The 21932-nt window shown below is 39.3% G+C and overlaps 1 protein-coding gene across 1 annotated transcript in view; it reads right to left on the bottom strand.

Annotated features, from left to right (window-relative positions):
• The window catches only part of TBPL1 (TATA-box binding protein like 1), a 41112-nt gene extending 20024 nt beyond the window's left edge, over positions 1–21088 (bottom strand). The window contains exon 1 of the mRNA XM_027551613.1: positions 20760–21088. The gene's annotated coding sequence lies outside the window, so the exon portion shown is untranslated. The remainder of the gene's footprint in view (positions 1–20759) is intronic.
• Positions 21089–21932: the final 844 nt, after the last annotated feature.

Here is a 21932-nt window from a genome sequence, read left to right as displayed (position 1 = left end):
CTGAAGAAAATCAGTCCTAAATATTCATTGGAAGGACTGATGCTGAAGCTGAAGCCCCACTACTTTGGCTACCTGATGCAAAGAGCTGACTCACTGGAAAAGACCCTGATGCTGGGAAAGACTGAAGGTAGGAGGAGAAGGGGATGACAGAGGAGGAGACCGTTGGATGGCATCACGGACTTGATTGACATGGGTTTGAGTATGCTCTGGGAGTTGGTGATGGACAGGGAATCCTGGGTGCTGCAGTCCATGGGGTCACAGAGTTGGACATGACTGAGTGACTGAACTGAACTGAACTCATGGTGGTTTCTGCCTTATGGCAGAAAGCGAAGAATAATTAAAGAGCCTCTTGATGAAAGTGAAAGTGGAGAGTGAAAAAGCTGGCTTAAAACTCAACATTCAGAAAACAAAGATCATGGCATCCAGTCCCATCACTTCATGGCAAATAGATGGGGAAACAATGGAAACAGTGACAGACTTTATTTTCATGGGCTCCAAAATCACTGCAGATAATGACTGCAGCCATGAAATTCAGACGCTTGCTCCTTAAAAGAAAAGCTATGACAAATCTAGACAGCACATTAAAAAGCAGGGACATTATTTTGCCAACAAAAGTCCATCTAGTCAAGGCTATGGTTTTTCCAGTAGTCATGTATGGATGTGAGAGCTGAACCATAAAGAAAACTGAGTGCTGAAGAATTGATGCTTTTGAACTGTGGTGTTGGAGAAGACACTTTCGAGTCCCTTGGACTGCAAGGAGATCCAACCAGTCCATTCTGAAGGAGATCAGCCCTGGGATTTCTTTGGAAGGAATGATGCTAAAGCTGAAACTCCAGTACTTTGGCCACCTCATGTGAAGAGTTGACTCATTGGAAAAGACTCTGATGCTGGGAGGGATTGGGAGCAGGAGGAGAAGGGGACGACAGAGGATGAGATGGCTGGATGGCATCACTGACTCGATGGATGTGAGTCTCAGTGAACTCCGAGAGTTGGTGATGGACAGGGAGGCCTGGCGTGCTGCAATTCATGGGGTCGCAAAGAGTCAGACACGACTGAGCGACTGAACTGAACTGAAATGAATAATGAGTGATATTTAGCATCTTTTCATGTGTTTGTTGGCCATCTGTATGTCTTCTTTGGAGAAATGTCTGTTAGGTCTTTTTCCCACTTTTTGATCGGGTTGTTTGTTTTTCTGATATTGAGTTGTATGAGCTGCTTGTATATTTTGTAAATTAATCCTTTGTCAGTTGTTTCATTTGCTCTTATTTTCTCGCATTCTGAAGGCTGTCTTTTCACCTTGCTTATCGTCTCCTTTGCTGTGCAAAAGCTTTTAAGTTTAATCAGGTCCCACTTGTTTACTTTAAAACATACCCATAACTTTTAAAACACAGTTTAAACACACACATACACAGCTACAACTATAAAAAAGATGGGGAGAATTAACTGAACTGAACTGAGGGGAGAAATAGACCAAATTGCTTGTAACTATGGTACCTATAGTTCCCTATGGTACCTTGAAGTTCCCTGATAGTTCCCACAGTAAAGCGTCTGCCTACAATGTGGGAGACCTGGGTTCGATCCCTGGGTCAGGAAGATCCTCTGGAGAAGGAGATGGCACCCCACTCCAGTACTCTTGCCTAGAAAATCCCATGGACAGAGGAGCCTGGTAGGCTACAGTCCATGGGGTTGCAAAAAGTCGGACATGACTGAGCAACTTCACTTTTCATGGTACCTATAGTTAAACATCTATTTCACTTATTATATTCTGAAGGTTAAAGACTACATCTTAAACTCACATTCATGACTTGGCACCATATCTCATTCATTGAAAATGTTCTATTACTATTTCGTGAATAAATGCTACAAAATCCAACAGTTCAATCTTCAGGTTAAATTAAAATTCTCATTAGCTAGAATCCCAAACTACTATTTTTTTTAATATTGGTTATGGAAAAAAAAAAAAGCAAAACTAAAAGCTCCTGAAGAAAGTGCTTCAGGTCAAGTCCAGCCTGCTTTAAAGTCAAAATGGAACCATCAATTTGAAGCAAAATGAATCCAAAACAGAGTGAGTGCCACTAGTCTACTAAATCTCAGAATTGAGGTAAACTAAACATAATAGTGTTTACTTGATGATAATACATTATTATTAAAGAAAAACAACATGTAACAGAAAGAAAAAAAGAAACTAAAAGCAAGCCTGAAACTTCAGTTCCAAAGCCACTCATTCTCATTTAAATGAAGAAGAGCGAAGAGTCTTTTTCTTCCCTACATGCCCCTTAATATCCATGAAAATGCATATGTAGTGTTCTTTACTATATTTCATGATGGCTTACACATTTAAAACTTTTAAACTTGTTTGCATGCATCCAAGGGAAATAGGTCTCAGCAAATCCACAAAAAACACCATTTTAAAGTGGCATTTAAATTTACAAAGCTGTTAAGCCTGCTAACACTATAGCACAAAATACTTAAGACAACATAAATGACAAAAACAAACATCTATGTTCCTACCACCCAGCTTAAAAAATATAATTTACAATACAATGGATGTCTCCCCTCTTGCTCTTCTCCTAGATAAGGTCCTCAATTCCTTTCTCTGGAGAAAACTCTATTCTCACGGAACTGTTTTATCATTCTCATATATTCCTCTTAAGGTTATGACATACACATTGTATCCTTGGACCCAATAAATCATTAAAAAAATACATTAATGGATTTGGCTTGCTAATACTTCATTTTGGATTAATACATCTATTTTTGTAAGCAGAATTTACCTATAATCTTTTCTTGGACTTTATCTGGTTTGAGTATCATTCATGGTGATACCACACTTACTAGACAAGTTAGGTTGCCTTCTTCTTTAAAAAAAAAAAAAAAAAAAATCTCTGGAAGACAGTTTTAGAAGACCTTATTTGAAAACTATCTTGACCTGTTTCTTGGTTCCTTTTTTTAAAAGGTTAATTCAATGTAAGAGTTTTAAGACATTTGATATCTTCTATTTCTTCCTTGATCAGTTTTCCCAAATTAAATTTTCTTGGGAAATTTTCCAGTTCTTCTAAAATTTAACATTTTATGGCATATAATTTTTCGTGGTTTTCCTACAAATTTTAAAAACTCAACTTCAGTATACTTATCTCTTCATCATAGTATCATTTATCCCTGATTTTTTTTTCTATCATCAATCTTGCTGAAAAGTTTTTCTATTTTTTGTTTGTTCAAAGGACAAACTATTGGTAGTTCGATCCTCTTTATTAAATTTTTTTTTTTCCTTGTGTTCTTCCTTCTACAGATCTACTCTTTTCTTGATTTCTTATATTGGAAAGTAAGCTGGATGCTTAATATGTCAGTTTTGAACTTTTTCTCTTTTCTTGTATGAGCATTTACAGGAGTGATAACCAAGTGCATTCAGTATTTCTGAAGTTGGATATATAATGTTTTCACTATCCCTTGATTCTAACAATAGTTGCATTTCCATTATTATTTTTCTTAAGACTACTTATTTATTAATTATTTATCTTTAGACATACATAGCTTTAAAATCACTAGCAATGAGGAAGTGCTAACTTAAAAGAATGAGATACCACTACTCATACTGGTAAACATCAAACATTGCTGATGAATGCATCTTGAGAAATTATTCAACTGAGCAAAGTATAAATAAAGATGATATACTGCAATTCTGTTAATAGCAGAAACCTACGTGCCAATGCAGAAGGGGTTGGTTAAATAAAGTATAGCCCAGTCTAATAAAACAGACTACTAAACTGACTTTACAAATTATAACTACATGGATATAGACAGAGGTTCATAATGTGAAAACAAACATACATTTGATAGAGTTCATTTTGGTTTATATATCTACGTATGTACTAAAAATGCCAAAATGTTCACAATTATTCTATTCAGAGAACTGGCAACAGGGTGACTTTGGTAATTTCCCCACTGTCCAAAGCCTAATAGTAAGACGTGATTTAACAAGACGTTTTGTCCTGTTTCTCAAGTAAATGCCAAATATGAGTTTGTCAAGTATTTCCTTCTAATAAAAAGCAAAGTTGAAAGTTGAAGCTGTCCTACTTCAGGAAATAACATATTTCTAGCATTGTATTAAGATACAGTACTGAGTTGAAGCAGATTTTTATGGACAAGTTAGGTCCTCCTGGTGGTATTCCAACCACAACCTTAAAGCATCAACTGGAAAACATCGCCACCTCCTGGTTTTTAAGACAAATTACATCCAACACTGCTACATTTAAAATTTCCCACTGGAGGAAAGAAGGAAATGGCAACCCACTAGTCAGTGTTCTTGTCTGGGAAATGGCATAGACATGAAGGAGCCTGGTGGGCTGCTACAGTCCATGGGGTCACAAAGGAGTCGGACAGGACTTAGCAACTGAGCACACTAGGAAAGATATTTTAAACTAAAAGGGCACAATAAGCATTGTTATGAAAACAAAGCAAAAATAGCCCTAAAATCTAACCAAAAGCCAAAAGAATAAAGTAAAATAAAACTGAGAATACAGAACAGTAGATTCTGGCTACTTTTAAGTGTACTTAAGTTGGATCTGAGGATACAGTGGGTGGGTCCTCTAAGGTTTAACCACAGAACTACTCTCCATGATTTGAGAAATGGCAGACAGAGGCAGACTGGACACAGTCCAGCTGCAAACACAGCGTGAGCCCAGGTGGTGTCCTGGGGGTCGTTCTTTTCTACAAACAAGACACGCCACCCAAACTAACTGCATATTCTTTATAAAGTTCCCAAAATAGCAGTTTAGGAAAGAGATATTTTGTGTTCCTGATTCCAACAGATTACTCAACCATCTCTCAATACACACCTGTGACTGAGATGGAGAAAGGCTAATATTCTGCCTGTTACAAAGAGGGTCTTCTTTCACATAGATTTAATATTAATAGTACACCATAAACCTTATAAAACAGGGTGCTGACCTAGTGTTCACATTTAGGTATGTGACACTGGGTAAGTTACCTAACCTCTGTCTTAAGTCCTAATTTTCTCTTCTCTTCTCACCCATCTTATCTCCCAGGGTGTTTTTAAGAAGTAAGGACTAATTATCTGTGTCAAGTACACAGCATACTGTGTGTATTCACTAAATGGTAACTATTACCATTTAATGGATTCACAGGTAGAATATTGCAACCAGATGGTATTAATGAACTGACACAAAACTTGGGAACAATCATAGTGATAGAAAAAAACAAACAAACAGACCATAATAGGTTAGGCAGGGGTCAGTAACATAACAACCCGTGGGCCAGGCCCTGATTTTTTTTTTTTAAATCTTACTGAAACAGTCATGCTCATGTGTTTACTTAATGACTATGTGGCAGAGCTGAGCAGTTGTTAAAGCGAAAGTGAAAGGCACTCAGTGGTGTCTGAATCTTTGCTACCTCATGGACTATACAGTCCATGGAATTCTCCGGGCCAGAATACTGAAGTGGGTAGCCTTTCCCTTCTCCAAGGGATCTTCCCAACCCAGGGATCAAACCCAGGTCTCCTGCATTGCAGGCGGATTCTTTACCAGCTGAGCCACAAGGGAAGCCCTAGCAGTTGTGACAAAGACCAAAAGACCCACAAGCCTAAAGTAGTTACTATATGGTCCTCTAAGAAAAAGTTTGCAGATCCCCGGGCTAGTGCAATGGGGCAGTATCAATAAAATGACATCTAATGTAAATAAAGTTTACATTTTTATTAAGATGAACAAAATATCTGTATACCATGGTCCCTGATTGGCTCCTGGTTTGAACAAAACAGGTGTTAAAATCTGAATACGATAGATAATTTGAGTATATTAGATAGTATTAGGGAACTGCTATTAATTTTGCTAGGCCAAATAATAGAGTGGTCATACAGACGATTATGCTTATTTTTTAATATGCATATTCAAATAGTCAAGGGAAAAATGCCATGTCTGGAATCACTATCTGAACTCAGTAACAAACAGATTTGGTAAAGTTTCAGATGATCCCCTCAATATCTAGCATCTTGCCACAGGAACCAAACAAATTTGGACAATTTGAGTACAGAACAGATCTGGATCATAGGTATAATTTTAAGACAAAGAAATGCCATATTACTGCCTCAACTCTTAACAATGATTAAATCTAGGCGAAAGGGTATAAGGGTATTCATCACACTGCTCTCCCTACATTTTGGTCTAAAAAAATGTCCATAATAATTTTTAAAAGCTGTTTAAAAAGAAAAACAAATTTCTTCACAAATAGGCCACACTAAGACAATGTGGGCATTAATTATATATATATTTTTTAAAAGAAAAACCAGATCAGATAAGAGTATTCAGAGCAAAGGAATTACTAGCTTCTTTGCTACTAAAACATCTAGAATATCCTGACCTTATCATTTAAAGAGGCCACTGATATCCAGATATCCAGAGGAAAGTACGGTGGCGTGAGATATAAAAATACTTGTGAGGAAAGTCTCAGGATATTTAGCACAAGACAGGAAAGACAGCAGTTGCTTTCAGATGTCTGAATAAAAAGGAAACTGAAAAATCCAAATGAAGGCCCAGAGGAGACCTTATGAAGCCACACCAAAAACCAAATACCTGCAACGCAGTAGGCTCCATGGAAGATAAGTGGCCAAAAAAACGGAGGCAGGGCAAGACGAACTGGAGTGTTAGAGAATGAGTTTTTTATTCGGTAAAAGATGTGACTAGATGGTTTCTAAGATGCCCATCTAACTCTCAAATCCCAGGATTCCAACATCTTAGATGAAGACATACTCTAGACACATCTAGGAATTACACACTAAATTTCAATTTTCAGTCTAGAACTATTATGTAGTTTAGTTAAATTGACAACCCATTCTGAACTCCCCACTTTTCCTACAACAAGCACTTGCATTCAAATGGACAATACAGAGAGGAAGTTAGACGCATCGAGGGCCAACAGCACAGGCAGATGACCCAACTGCAAAATCCGTCTGACCTGGTGACATCGCATCGTGAAGACACTTCTGTGTGTGGCCCAACAGCTTATACTTTATACCAACAGTTCTTGGTGTTGGCGTTTTTGTGTTCTAGCCACATGCAGAAAATTTTATTAACAATATGCCTGACCACAAAAATCCTTGTATATTCTAAAGGAAAGGATTCTGAAGGAAAGGATCATATAGTATACTACTCATATGACAAAAAACAGTTAACAAATGCTTAAGTAAAAGAGAAAGTATGTACAAAACCGTAATTTGTTGTTGTTCCATTGCTAAGTCTTGACCAACTCTTCGTGACCCCATGGACTGCAGCACGCCAGGCTTGCCTGTCCTTCACTCTCTCCCAGAGTTGGCTCAAACTCACGTCCATTGAGTTGGTGATGCCATCCTCTGTCTTCACTACATATGTATCTACCTTTTACCTTTGACTTTTTCTAAATACCAATTCTGAAGACTGGTATATCAGAATAGTTATTACAATTTTTAAAAATCTACATCAAGAAAATTACAAATACTGTTTTTCTCTAGTTTTTATTTTACATTGGAGTACAGTTAATTCACACGTTGTGTTCCTTTCAAGTGCACAGCAAAATGATTTAGTTACACATATACATACATCTATTCTTTTTCAGATTCTTTTCCCTTATAGATTATTACAGAGAAAGGTACTGGTTTTTAAACAACTCTGATGGTTGCCAGCAACCATCTATTTAAAAAATCAGTAAGGAGAAGTATATTTTATGTTTCAGTCAATAAAAATATCTGTAATGATGCCTAAAAGGTGGTGGAGGAAGATTTAAACAGTGCTGATTTTCAGAATGAGTGCTTAAGTCACTGGTTTATACAATCATAAAAAAGTTCCAGTACAAAAACAAATCTGCCTGCAATGATGGACACCTGAGTTTGATCCCTGGGTTGGGAAGATCCCCTGGAGGAGGGCATGGAAACACACTCCAGTATTCTTGCCTGGAGAATCCACATGGACAGAGGAGCCTTGTGGGCTACAGTCCATGGGGTTGCAAAGAGTTGGACACGACTGAGCAACTAAGCATCTTGCAATTTGAGAATACATAATCTAATACTTATCCTATATTAACAATGTTTAAACAGTAGACTGTTAAAGGATTTCACTATTTTAATATGTACTAAAATGTATCTGTGAAGTAAGAAAACTTGGGTATTAAGGTGTGGACTCTAAAATGGATGCTATGTGACACAGACTGATTCTAAACTGTTCTTACCTTTATATGCAAAATACAAACAACACTATTTACTCACAATATGACTGATTTGAGGGATTAATGAGCACCTCACAAATTATAATAGCGTGGGGTTTAGTCGCTAAGTTGTGTCTGAGCCCTTGATACCTCATGGACTGTAGCCCACCAGGCTCCTCTGTCTATGAGACTTTTCAGGCAAGAATACTGGAGCAGGTTGCCATTTCCTTCTCCAGCACAAATTATAATATGCTCTATTAAAGTAACATTACACTAGTCAATGCTAACATTAATTTTAACTAATGTACTATTATAAGAGGATAAAGTATATTTTGATGAATACAACTTGAAATTTGGGGATTCAAACTCAAAGATGAAGAAATCTGGCATAGAGATTCCTTACTATGTAAAAGAAAAATTTATTTTGGCTAGATTTCTTAGTATTTCAAATAAGTGGTCTTAACATATGATTTTTAAAGATTATATGTCATTTTCTGATTACATAAGAAATATTTAAAGAAAAAAAGTCATCTATAGTCCCACCACTGTGATAATTACTACTGTTTTTCTATGCTCATATGGGCACATGTTTTTAGGCTGCTAAGTCCACATACTTATTTGTATATACTAAACAAGGTTGAGATCATATGCATATGCTGTTGCATCTAGTCAACAAAAGATTTTGTAAAAATATCTGCAACTTTTGCTAAGAAAAACAGTAATATTGAATTCATTAATTTTCCTTGAACACTAATGAAAGTGAACTTTTCAAATATTAATAGTTACATTTACTCTAGGCTAATTGCCTCATATTCTTTGCTCATTTTCCTTCTGAGATATCCTACTGATTTTATAAATGCTCTTATATGTAAAGAAGTATCAGTCTTTTGCCTGCTTATGCTATTTCTTCAGCTAAAAATGATTAATGCCTATTTTTACACCTGGCTCATTCCTACTTGTTCTACAAGTTACCTTCATTCATAATCAGTTCTGGAACAATAAACGGTAATCTAAGCATCAGGCCCCATCTTAGTGGATGGGGATCCAGTAGTGAGGAAGGCTTGGCAGAGGGGACAGCAGGCCTTCTCAGCTCTGAGGAGAGGAATGTGAACTGTTCAGATGTGAAGAAGGGCCAGTCTGGCTAGAGTGGGAAGAGGGAAAGGGGCACGAGACCAGGCTGGAGGTGCAGGGAGGGGTTAAGTCCTGCCTTCCAGACCATGTTAAGGATTTTCACATTTATTCCAAGAAACTGGTGGACTAAAGAGAAGCAAGAAATGACATAACGTATTTGCTTTTCATGAGACTCTATCATTGCCATTTCTTTAACAAAAGAATGGGATGCAAGGCAAGAAAGGGCAGAAAACTCAGTCACGTCCACCGCTGAGGTCCTGGTGAGAAGGGACAGTAGTGGGAGCAGGGTGGATGAAGAGGCAAAGCGGTAGGTCAGAGAGAGACTTCTTTAGGAGACAGAGGGAACAGAGCTTTGCGACTGATACAGAGAAGAGGAAAATGGAGATGGAGTATGCCTCCAGGTTTGTGGCCTAAGACGCCGTCTACTGGGACAGACACACTGGAGGCAGAGCAGGTTTGCAAGGGGGTAAGGATTCTGATTTTGACCTGTTGATTTGAAGGAACTTGTGAGACATCCACAAGGAGAAACAATCAGGTAAGAGTCCACTGCTCAGGACAGGCCTAGGTCTAGACTGCAGGTGAAATCTTAGAAACCCACATGTAGAAGGTAATTAAAACCATGCTGGATAAAATAAGAAATCAAAGGTACTAAGACCTCTGGTCTCCAAGACTGAGCCATTACCATGACCCACTACACAGCACTTGCTCACACTACAGTGGAATTTCATATTTCAGTGTCTCTATGGTAGACAATAAGCTCCTCAGAAGAATGATCAATTCTTACTTATTTCTGTACCCAAGTCTTGGTATAGGTCCCAAGGCATGAAACACATTCAATGAAGTGTCTGTGAGAGGTTAACTGTTAGCTTGAGATTATTAAAAAGCAGTATCTCCAAACACGCACAGAGAAACAAGTTTTAAGAGCCCAGGCTCCGGAGCAGATTACTTGGGTTAAATCCAGACTCTACCACTTATCAGTCATATGGCTTGGGAAAGTTATTTAATGCCTTTGTGCCTCAACTTCCACATCCATAAAATAACAGGTAGCAGCATCTACCGCCAAGTGTTGGGAAAACTAAAATTTCATGCAGACCATTTAGCATAGTACTTGTACATGATAAGCATTCAAATTTAGCTATTCTTATTGTTCTATTATTATATTCTTTCTTCATCTTCCATAGATAGAGAAACGTGCAAAAATGGAAAGGATTTCCAGTTATTCATTGTGGTCCTCCAGCTTTGGAATGCAAAAACAGATCATGTTGTTTCAGGTCTAAAAGCAAGGGTAAAAATAAAACAACTTTGATGTATCTGGTAAATGATATAAGGATTTAGAAAACAACTAAATTTAACAGTGAATTAAAAAAAAAAAGCCCTAACAATAACAAAATCATCTCAAACCAACACAAAAAGTAGTTGTTGACTATGTCAGGTGTTTTTCTGGAGGGGGCAGTGGAATATGGGGGAGACAGAGACAGGAATAGACAAGAAGAAAGAGTCTGACCAAGTCTACAACAAATTACAAAACAGACATTTTGCTAATGTTTACTTAGCTAGGTACCTGGAAAAACAGGAAAACTTCACTTAAAAAATCAGCAAGTTTATCTCTTTATAGAGAATCTTGATATCTGCCTTAAGTTACCCATGATAAGTAACTACAATTTGTGACTAATCTCATCATTATGCTGATGCTATTAACACAGCAGACTCTTTTAAGATTATCGTTTTCTTTGCAAGTAAAAATGTTAATTCATGAGGTTGCTAACAAACTGAATAAACCCTCTTCCAGCTTGTGGCTGGTGTCAAGGCTGGCATGCATAAAGATCATTTTTCTCCATATTCTAATTTTTATTTCAAGGGTGTGAATGCAGCATTCAAGCTTGAACTTCTGACAGCTCGTCAAGAATTTAATCCAGAGAAAGCACTGCAAGGTGAAAACACAACAGGCTGAATTTCGTATTTTGACAGTTTCCTTTCAACCACTTTTATAGGCTTACCTTTCATATGAAATGTCTGTTTTAATGGAGACAAACTGTTTAAGGTCTGGGTCATGTATGACTGCCATTTTAAAAACAGGAAGGTAAGATTATGAAATTAGCTATTTGGAAAACAGTGTACAGAGTTCAAACTTTTCTAGTTAAAAAACAGTTTTTGCTATTTAGTGAAAAAAAAAAAAAGCAACATTTAAATAAAAGCAAACAGGACTACAGAGTGAATACTTTCCACGTGTTGGCACCATTAAGAATTTCTTGTTTTACTCAGAAATGGGCAGATCTTTCACTGATTGAGGGCTGTATCATCCAAAGAAGACATATGTGTACAACTCGGCTAAAGATCAGAAGAAAGCCACAAAAAATATTTTGAATTAGAAATTCAAATTCAATGTAAAAAGGACTACAGGGAACTGATTTAAAACTAGCATGACAGTAAGCTAAGTAACTGATGATAATGTACAAGAAAGTGTTCTAACACAGAATACACAAGAGTGATAAGGAGGTTTTCTGATGGGTACACTGGTTCTTAATTCTAAGAAAAAGCCAAAACAAAACAAAATAAAAGCTATAAAAGAGGCACAAGCCCCAGAGATATTGATTAACTAACCTTTGCACGGCCCTGATTTTAAAAACATTTCCAAGTTGTTTCTAATGGGGCAGTCAGTTGAGAACCACTGGGCTGAAACGCCACAACAGGTCAACAAAATGATAGAACTTCCCTCTCAGTAGGTCCTTAAAATGGGTTATAGTCTCACACCAGGGCTGTTTATCATAGAGAACATCAAGATTTCTGCACTGTTTCCCATGTGTGGCTTCCTTAACTCGGATTCATGCCTTAAATTGTCACAATCTGCCTTCTGCCTCTGCCTGGGATTAAGTGTTACAAAAAACTGCTCCTTGCTGAATCCAGTGTCACCACTGACACTTCCTTTTATTGGACTACTCCAGAGCATAAAGCCGAAGAAGGTGCTGGCACCCCACTCCAGTACTCTTGCCTGGAAAATCCCATGGATGGAGGAGCCTGGTAGGCTGCAGTCCATGGGGTCGTGAAGAGTTGGGACACGACTAAGCGACTTCACTTTCACTTTTCACTTTCATGCACTGGAGAAGGAAATGGCAACCCACTCCAGTGTTCTTGCCTGGAGAATCCCAGGGACGGGGGAGCCTGGTGGGCTGCCGTCTATGGGGTCGCACAGAGTCGGACATGACTGAAGCGACTTAGCAGCAGCAGAGCTTAAAGCACTGGGAACCCCTGATTCCCCAAATTCTTCCTCACTATTCCCTATCCTTGGCTTCTGAGGCACCTTTCCTAGGTTCTCCTCCTATCTCAAATATTGCTCTGTCTGCCTCTTAAATCATAAATTCTTCAGGGAAGTCAGTGACATTCCCTTAAAAGGTCAGCAACGGGTTCTAGAGGGCAAACTCCCTTGGAATCATATCCACACTAACCTGGATACGTATCTGAGGAGGCCATTATTTTCTTCATATTTTCAAAAGGATTTAAGATCTTTGAAGGTTATAAATCATTGCCTTAAATACTTTTTAATTTAAGCTTTCCAGGCTTCAATCACTATCCATAAATTTAGAGGTCTTACTTCAATATTAACCTATCAGAGACTGAATCCAGATTCCTATCTGTTAGGCATATTCATTGAGCTAAACCAATGTATCCAAAACAAATAATTAATCCCCTCAGAAATACTTGCTCAGAATAAAATGGTCAGGTAAGGAGCCCTCCTGACAGTTGTCCTCCAGTGGAAGAAACAGACGACAAGCAATGAGAATAATTAGAGAATGTGATCTATGTTATAAAAGAAATGGCATGAGAGAAACTTCAGAGTGATCCAGGAAGGCCTCTTAACTTCCTTAGAAATGAAAATTATTTTTAAAATGAGATCTTGAAGGTTAAGGAGGAGCCAGTTATATGAAACACTGAGAGAAGAGACTCCAAGTAGAGGGCACAGCAAGTGCAAAGGTACTGACTGTACTTAACTGTCTACTAGACTGTAGGCACTGTGATCCTTAAAGAGAACGATTTAATATAAATGTGTATCTTTGGAATGTGGGTTAGTAACTGGTACTTGGTCCTAAACTCAATAAGTAGTTGCTGAATTAAATGCAAAAGGACAACTGAAAGAAAGAATTATGGAGTTGGGTGGCTGCTAAGTGGGAAGGGGGTGGGGGAGGAATGGATTGATAATAAAGCCATTATTCCTCTCTTTATAAAGTGAGAGTGAGGATACAATACAGATAAATTAAGAACATAGTTTCACAGATTTGAAACTCTTCCAATTTAACAGGCCCCAAACAAAAAGCCTACTAAGAGTAACTTTAAAGGCATGCATTCTTAATATATAGACAAATTAACAATTATCCAAAGTAGGTTTACACTATGCATTGAAGTGGAATTTTCAAGATTACAAGATTTATACTGGCAATATGCTGCTGTGATGATGGAAAAAAGCATTATTCATAGATTAATATGATTTTTTTTTAAATCAGTTGTGAATTGTTGAACCATGTCACATCCTTTATCTCAGCTTCTCCCCCACCAACAAAAAAGAGGAGAGAACTGAATTAAGAAATCTGGCAGACTTTTGAGATGAGCACACCAAGTTTGTTTCAGGAAGGTCCAATGAACTGGTGACTGTGTCTTCTACATAGCTGTGGCTCCTACCATCACCCTAACCTGCCACATCCTGGGATGTGGTCAACCCACAAGCAATTAAGGGAGGCTCATTACCACCTCACTAGGCTGCACATGCATACAAGAAACTACAGATATACAAGATGCTCACCACAGCCATAAGCAGGTGACAGAAAAAAGGTTTTGGGCTCAACAAAAGTATTTGGCAAATTCAAAAGAAAAGGTTCTTGTTTCATAAAAGCTGCAGGTTCCTCATGAACCTAAACAGAGGTTCAAACAACGACAGGATCTATTAAGTGTTGGCCGTATTCACAAACCAAACGCCCATCTTCAGATCTGCACTTTGGGGTTACACACTGGTTTTATTCTCTTCACGTCTGAAAGATGGCAACACCTGTCCCTGAAAAAGAGTGATGTTGAGAACACCAGGGAAATATTAACCATGTGGCAGAATACAACACCTAGCTTTTATTCTGGGCAATAGTACTGACACCTTGAAGACCTGTTGTCATAAAAGTTCCCAATACAGTTCTCAGAATATCTAAAATTAAAGGATATATGGATGGAGGAGCCTGGTAGGCTACAGTCCATGGGGTCACTGAGGGTCGGACATGACTGAGCGACTTCACTTTCACTTTTCACTTTCATGCATTGGGAAGGAAATGGCAACCCACTCCAGTGTTCTTGCCTGGAGAATCCCAGGGATGGGGGAGCCTGTTGGGCTGCTGTCTATGGGGTCGCACAGAGTCAGACACGACTGAAGTGACTTAGCATACATGTGTATGTATACGCGCGCGCACACACACACACACACTTATATGAAAATATATATATGAAACAGCCAGGATCATTTCTATGCTTATTTCAATATTTTTTTAGATCTGGACTCCATGATGGTTATAGGCATTATGTTAACAATATTACATCAGTACTTCCTCTATTGTGGCCAATGTAGTTATCAGTACTCAATGAAATCAACAGTAGCAACTAGATGTCACTCTCTTCAAAAAGGAAAACAAAAGTCACGCCTCTAAACACAAACATATTTACCAATCTGGGGGAGGGAGAGTTATAAAAACCAACTAAAACAAAAATTGCACAATATGGAAGAATTATAAAATTTTACCCCTGTATATTGAAAGCAAAACATACTTTTAATAATGTGTTTTATATAAACTTCCATATGTCTTATAAAAAATATTATTTCAACTAAAAACTAAGACCTATACATTAGCCAAAAAGAGAGAACAGTTTGCAATTTATTATACTTAAGCAGAAATAGTCATTTTCTAGTCAATAATTTCAAAGGTCCATATAACTAAACTAAGACATTTGGACTTAACATTAAAAAAAGTTAGCCATTTCAACAGCAGTCTAATAAAGCTATATTTATCAGGTTACTCCCTGATTAGGCAGTCTCAGTATTTGGTGTCAACCTTATCATAAACAAATAATCTTGCAATCATATGCAGTCATTCCTGAGCTACTTGTATTATCAGAGCAGAGCAGCAGTTTCAACTACATCTAAAATGACAAGAAAGCTACTATGAAGAGCACATTTATACTGACACAAAAACCTCAAGCTAAATGGTCTGACAATGACATCAGCAAGTTTCAAGTTTACCATCACCTACGGTTATACAAGTAAAAACAGTGTATTCTACAGAAAGACTAATTCTGCTAAATGAAACCACTGGGGTCTATTCCTTTTATTCAGAAGTACCATACAACTAAACAAGCAGTCAAGTCCACAGGGAAATAGCATTTCAATAGCTGCAACATGGTGCCAGACCAGCCTTTGTTGGCCTTCCTTTTCCAAGAAACAGAGATGTCTCTTTTTACTGAGTCCATCTGCCATAAGTGATAACCAGATGTCTGTGTGACGATTCAAAATTAAAACAAAAGTCCTTTCCCCTCCGAAGACCTAATAAGCAGACATGAGTCCAACAGGCAGCATTACAAAGAGTTTCAATGTTTTAATCGCCTCCAACTGAAAGAAATAAAGTTAACTGTGCCACCGCAACAAGCACCAGCCAGTATCTTTTCAGCTAACTTCGCACAACACTGTGCTAAGTGCTTTACACTTCCTTATCACGGCAACCCTATGAGGTGGTACTAACATTAACCCCATTTTACAGCTAAGAAACTGGGGAATGAAGGCAGTGAAAAGACTTGTTCAAGGCCATACCGCTAATAAGCAGCATCGCCACCACACTGAACACAGGCAACCTGTATCTAGAGTCCATACAAGGGCTATACAAAGCCTAGTCTCAAGAAAGTATAACAGATTTTGATCAAAACTGATTTTACAATGAAAACTGTAATTTATTAGAGGGAAGAAAGTTAATGCCTGATTCTTTGAAACCATTTCATTAATAAAAACAAATTCTGACTTCTTTTAAAATGTTCTCAGTTCTCACTTACTGAATTACAAAACAAAGGTGTATCAGGTCTCAGTGTCTATGGACAGCAGTCTATGATGGTAACGATGACAATTAAAATACAAAGAGTCATCCATATAGGTCCCGAGAAAACCATCCATAAAGATGCAATCTGATTTTCAGTATTCTTTCTTGACAGATGAATATTTGCATGGTCAAAGTCGCCAAAGTTTTATGGTGCATTTTTTGGGGGTGAAATTTTAAATAGCTTCATTATGGACTCACACATGAAGGCTGATTTGAACTGTCCCAGAATTCACCTTAGTATGTTATGGTTTTTGTTTTTAGTATTTAGTGGGATCCCCAAGCAGCACACTTCGCATTACAAAACAAGCCATTTAAACCAAATTGTGAATTTTATCACCCGTTAACCACATGAAAAGACCAGATGGGTACAATTTTTGATACGACCTGAACTGATTCCTTTCTACTATGACACAGTTCTGGAATCTTGTTTTTTCACAACTATACAAACATACTCCATTTTTCTTCTAAATCAAAGGTTGTGTCACAATACAAGAATCAAATTTGTCTACATGGCCTGTGAAGACCTCAGATAAATATACTCTTTTACCCTTTTGAAATTACTCAAAGTGACAGTCATGGGACAAGAGCAAATACTGTATCAACTCAAAGCAGTAAACCATTATTTTTATTATTTGAATTGGTTAAAAAAAAAAAGCCCTAATCATGTTTGAGAAATTTTGTTGCTTAGAATATACAGCCAATATAAAAGTTTAATTTTAGGCATCAGGATTAGATTCCTAATTAGATTAGATGTCTAAAAGTTCCCTTCATCTACTAGATAAGTCCCTGAAAGGAAATAAATAAAATATGTATATCCTTTAATTAATGTTAATCTTCAAAACACACACACACAAACATACAACAGGATGGCAATTTACAGTCCTGATCCCCAAGAAACTTCTAATTTACCAGGCATGATGAAATCCGTACACCAGTAAGTATAGCACCAGGAAGCATGTAATAAAGGCTTTAAAATCCAGATTTGTGTTTGTCATGTTTTGGTGTCTACCTATGTCATTTCCCTGCTATCTACAAGTGCACAAAAACGCACCTGATGAGAGACACCTTTAATACAGCTTTACACACCATGGCATCAGACATATTAAAGGTGCAACAAACATGGGTGTAAATTTCAGGAAATCTTTATTAATTCAAATGCCACAATACAGCTAAACTGCCAAAGCACTACAGGTTTTGAGAACACTGTGGAAACATTCTACTATTATCAATTCTAAAATCCATTTAACAATTATTCATCACACGGGCTATGATGCAACAGAAAGAAATCAATCACTAGATAATTATAAGCCTCCTTCACCAAAAAACAGCACTGATACCCACTTAACTAAATTATACAGTATTTGCTGATTTTTAAATAATGTGCCACGTTCATGCTAAGAAAGAACACTCTCCAGAAGTTTTCAGCTGTAAATTTCCTATTTATTCATACTACTTTATAGCAAATTCTATACATTCTATATATATATACATCTATAAAAATTTTGATATGACAATTTCCCACACATGAAAAAAAATTATGGGACTCACTTAGTTTTCCCCTCTAATTTGGCAAAGCATAATTTCAGTCAAGTACTCAGATGCAAAATGATCTGAAAAGTTGGATGTTAAGACAAGGTTTTTAGAGTACAAATTTTGAAAATCTAAGGTTCAATTAAAAACAGGGCTGTACTATATCTTTTATCTTTTTTTTAAAAAAGTGACTACATCTTCAATAATAGTGTTACTAACTGGACTTCTGTAACACCTTTTATTCCTAAAAGTTCAAACATTTTTACATGCCTTATTTCAGTACAGTCTTGATTCTCAGCACAAGGCTCTTACCTGTCATATCATACAACCAACAGTTGTTGGTTCAGAATGAATAGAGAACATCTGACATGAATACTCCATTCTCAATATAAGCGGAGGGATACAGAAGGAAAATGCAACAGACAAAGTAACGTTAACGAAAAGGATACACAGGCCAAGGACATATGTTGAAAACTCCCTAAGAAACAGAAATAATACAAACAGCATAAGGAATCATTTTTGATTGGGACATGATGAGGTGAAGAGAGGAACTAAGACAACACGAAATGCTGCAAATATTGGAGCAGATGGCAGGGAAAGCGGGGATTGTTAATAAATGTAGAAGCTGAGGTAGCTGGGGCTTAAATCCTTTTCCTCAAATACAGAAGGGGTAAAGGGAAGAGGCAGCAGCAATTAAGAGCTAAATGAAGTGAGTGTGACGGCAGCCCTGAGGCAGAGGGAACTCAGTGAATCTCACATGAACCAAGAACATTCTCCAGCACCTCAAGTGCCATCATCCCCCAGCACAACCTCAAACAAGAGAGTAAGCCAAAGTCCTTGACTCACTAATCTACAGACGACAATATTAGGTTTTTCTTCTCAAGAGGTTTAAAATGCAATTTTAAGTTTCCCAATGTTTGTACTTCCCGGGCATCCCAGGTGGCGCCAGTTGTAAAGAATCTGCCTGCCAACACAAGATGCGGGTTCGATCCCTGGGTTGGGAAGATCGTCTGGAGGAGCGCACGCAACCCACTCCAGTATCCTTGCCTAGAGAATCCCATGGACAGAGAGGCCTGGCAGGGTGCAGTCCAAAGGGGTGCAAAGAGTCAGACACGACTGAAGCAACTTAACACACACACAATATTTATATTTTGCATCTTTGTTAAAGGTATCTTCCCACCTCTTTGCACATATATGAAATTGGTTTAACAAGAGATACTGTACCTCAATTCCATGAAAATATCCGAGTCAAAAACTCGATTCTGACATCAACCAATCAAGAGCACAGAGCAGCAGATCATAATAGTCTCGGAGACTGACTTTGAGGGCAGAGTACAAAAGCAGGGGTTTGGGGGAGCAGGATGAAACGTTTTTACTTAAGACAAGCCAGACTTAGGGGAAAAGTGAGAGGGAAAAAAAAGTAAGGGACAAACAGAAACCATGGTTGACATCATTGCTTCTGTGATTTATCAATTTTCTTTTCATCTTTAATCTTCAACTAAAGAGCTTTGTTCCCGCTGGACACAAAAATAGTATTACTGTAGCATGCGTATATGGCCATTTCAGTATGCCACAGGAAAACCTCATTTACTGACCTAGAAAGGTTTGGGAAGCATAAAACCATTAAACAGAGGCCTAAGGCCTAATGAGATGGCACAAACTGGTAAGCAAGATATCAGCTGTGAATAATTCTTTCAACTAGAGTGATGATAAAAGTCCTTTTTCGATTTAACTGCCATTCTCTCAAACTTTCCAAAAGACTGCATGCAGATTATGCTAAAATAGCTAAACCTTCTCATATTTCTCTTTTTCAATTTCCCCACGGAAAATGTCATTCTTTCTGCAAACAAAAATCACACCAAGCTCGTTTCCTTTTCTTTCCTTGAGCCAATTTTAAGTCACTCTCCTTAACTCTAAATACACAAGCCCACGCTGGTCAACTGCCAGTGTCTCTCTAGAACTGCAGGTGACAGATGCAGTCAGAGAGCTCACAGACGTGGATTGGCTGCGGTCTGAATCCTATTGCAATGAACACACTGACAGAGCCCGCAGAAGCACATCTCGGCAGAAGGAGAGAGTTTAAAAACCGTCATTTCCAATCGAATTTACTTTTAGACCTCTTACTGGCTATTATCCTCTTACCCCGGTTCTCAACCTTGCTTAGCCCTACGTCCTACCTATTTTATTCTCCTCAGTTCCAGATCCTTCATCAAGCCTAATTCTGGTTAATACTACTACTACTAACAACAACAACAAAAAGGTGGGGGGAGGTGCTGCAGGCATTGCCAAAAGTAGGAACCGACCAAGGTGCTATTTGGGGAGCCTTCCCGCCGCGGCCGAGGCCGCAGGAACTTTTCTGGGAAGCAACGGACCCTTTTAGCATCTTTGCACGATTTCCCGTCCCCTGGGTGAGGGCTCCACAGAGAAAGATGGGGAATTTCCCTTCTCCAGTCTTCCCCAGTGGTGGCTAACCCAATAAATAAAAATATATCTTTTCTTATCCTACATCCCGCCGGATAACGTTCCCAGGCAGTGACGCCCCACCCCCACCCCGTTATCCCAGACGAGATCCCCAAATATCACCCCGTCCTCCTGAAAGCTGGACCCTCCCTCGGCCGCTGGACCAATTTTCCGCATCGGAGCTGCTCTCCCCCCAGCCCCGGCATCCGCCCCCGCACACTCCATCAGGAGCACGGCCGCGGCTCCGCACAAGCCCGCCCCGCGCCAAGACGCCCCGCAGCCGGCACTTGGGCAGCCCCGAAGACCGCGCTACCCCCCGCCCAGGGTCGCCGACCGGGTTACCGTGGGAAGAGCGGGCGGCGGCAGAGGACGCGGCGGCAGCGCTGCTGCCGGTTGCGGCGGACGCGAAGGATAAGCTGGAGGATAAGGATGATGATGAGGCGAGCGCGCTCCCCAGTCTCCATGGAACTCCCGCCCCGGCCGGTTGCTAGGAGCCCCCAAGGCTCGGGCTCCGTCTTTCGTGCTTTGTTGTTCCGGGTACAGGGCGGCCGCTGCTTCCCCGCGACAATAAATAGACCAGACGCGGGGGAGCATAGAGACAACGCGCGGCGGCTAGAGCGCCGCCGGACAGGGCCCTGCTGGGTTCCTCGCTAGCCAGTCATATCCGGCTCTCACTGCTCCCGTCACTTTCCCCCGCCCTTTCCTCCACTTTCCCTTCCTCCTTCCTGGTGTCCGGGTCGGCCCGGCCTGCCTAAGGGCTTGACGAGGTGGGGCTAGTGGGGAAAGGTGTGGAATAGGCTAGACTTGTTTTGCTTGAGAACCGCCTGGAAAGATTGCGAAAAAACTGTGCATCCCTTGTACATTTTTAGCTAGTAGTTACACATGAGTACGTGATTTCTGGCATACAGTGTAATATAAACGGACTTTAGGGTTTTTATTTTGAGGGGTGGGGGTGGGGCAAAACCTTGCCACTTCTGTTAGTTCATTCAATTCATAGAAAAGGTCCACCATTCAATATAGTTAGCGAAGCTGGTCCTCAACAGCTAAAAGTTGTTTTCTAATTCTGACGAATACATTTTCTGTCTTGAAAAAGTCCGACTTCGCTTTTTCGGTTAAAACAAACGCGTTAATTTAAGTGATCAAGCTCTTGTGAAGGAATGCTAATCCTAGTCCTAAAATACAGTGATAGGATATGACAGGTAAAAGAATGGATAGATAGGTGATAGATCATGCAGGGGGGTTAGGTCGCATTTCTGTCGCCTGTCCCTTTGGCAACCATACTCAACTTGGGTTTGCGGTCAGGACTCTGCCTTGGAAGCCGGGAAGCACTTGAGAGGCTTTTAAGCCGCGTAGCTGGATCCAAGAAGGATGGGAGGAGGGAGAGGGCGGCTGCACGCTGGGACCGGGGTGCTGGGCAGAGGCGGCGGCGGCTCTGCTCACACGGAAGCCGGGCGCCTGAGGACTGAGGCCCTTCTGTAGCTCCGCGCCCAAGTGGCCCTGGAATGACCCGGGGGA

The sequence above is a fragment of the Bos indicus x Bos taurus genome, chromosome 9, assembly GCF_003369695.1.
Source record: "Bos indicus x Bos taurus breed Angus x Brahman F1 hybrid chromosome 9, Bos_hybrid_MaternalHap_v2.0, whole genome shotgun sequence".
Taxonomy (NCBI): domain Eukaryota; kingdom Metazoa; phylum Chordata; class Mammalia; order Artiodactyla; family Bovidae; genus Bos; species Bos indicus x Bos taurus.
This window is presented reverse-complemented; position numbering and strand designations above follow the sequence as displayed.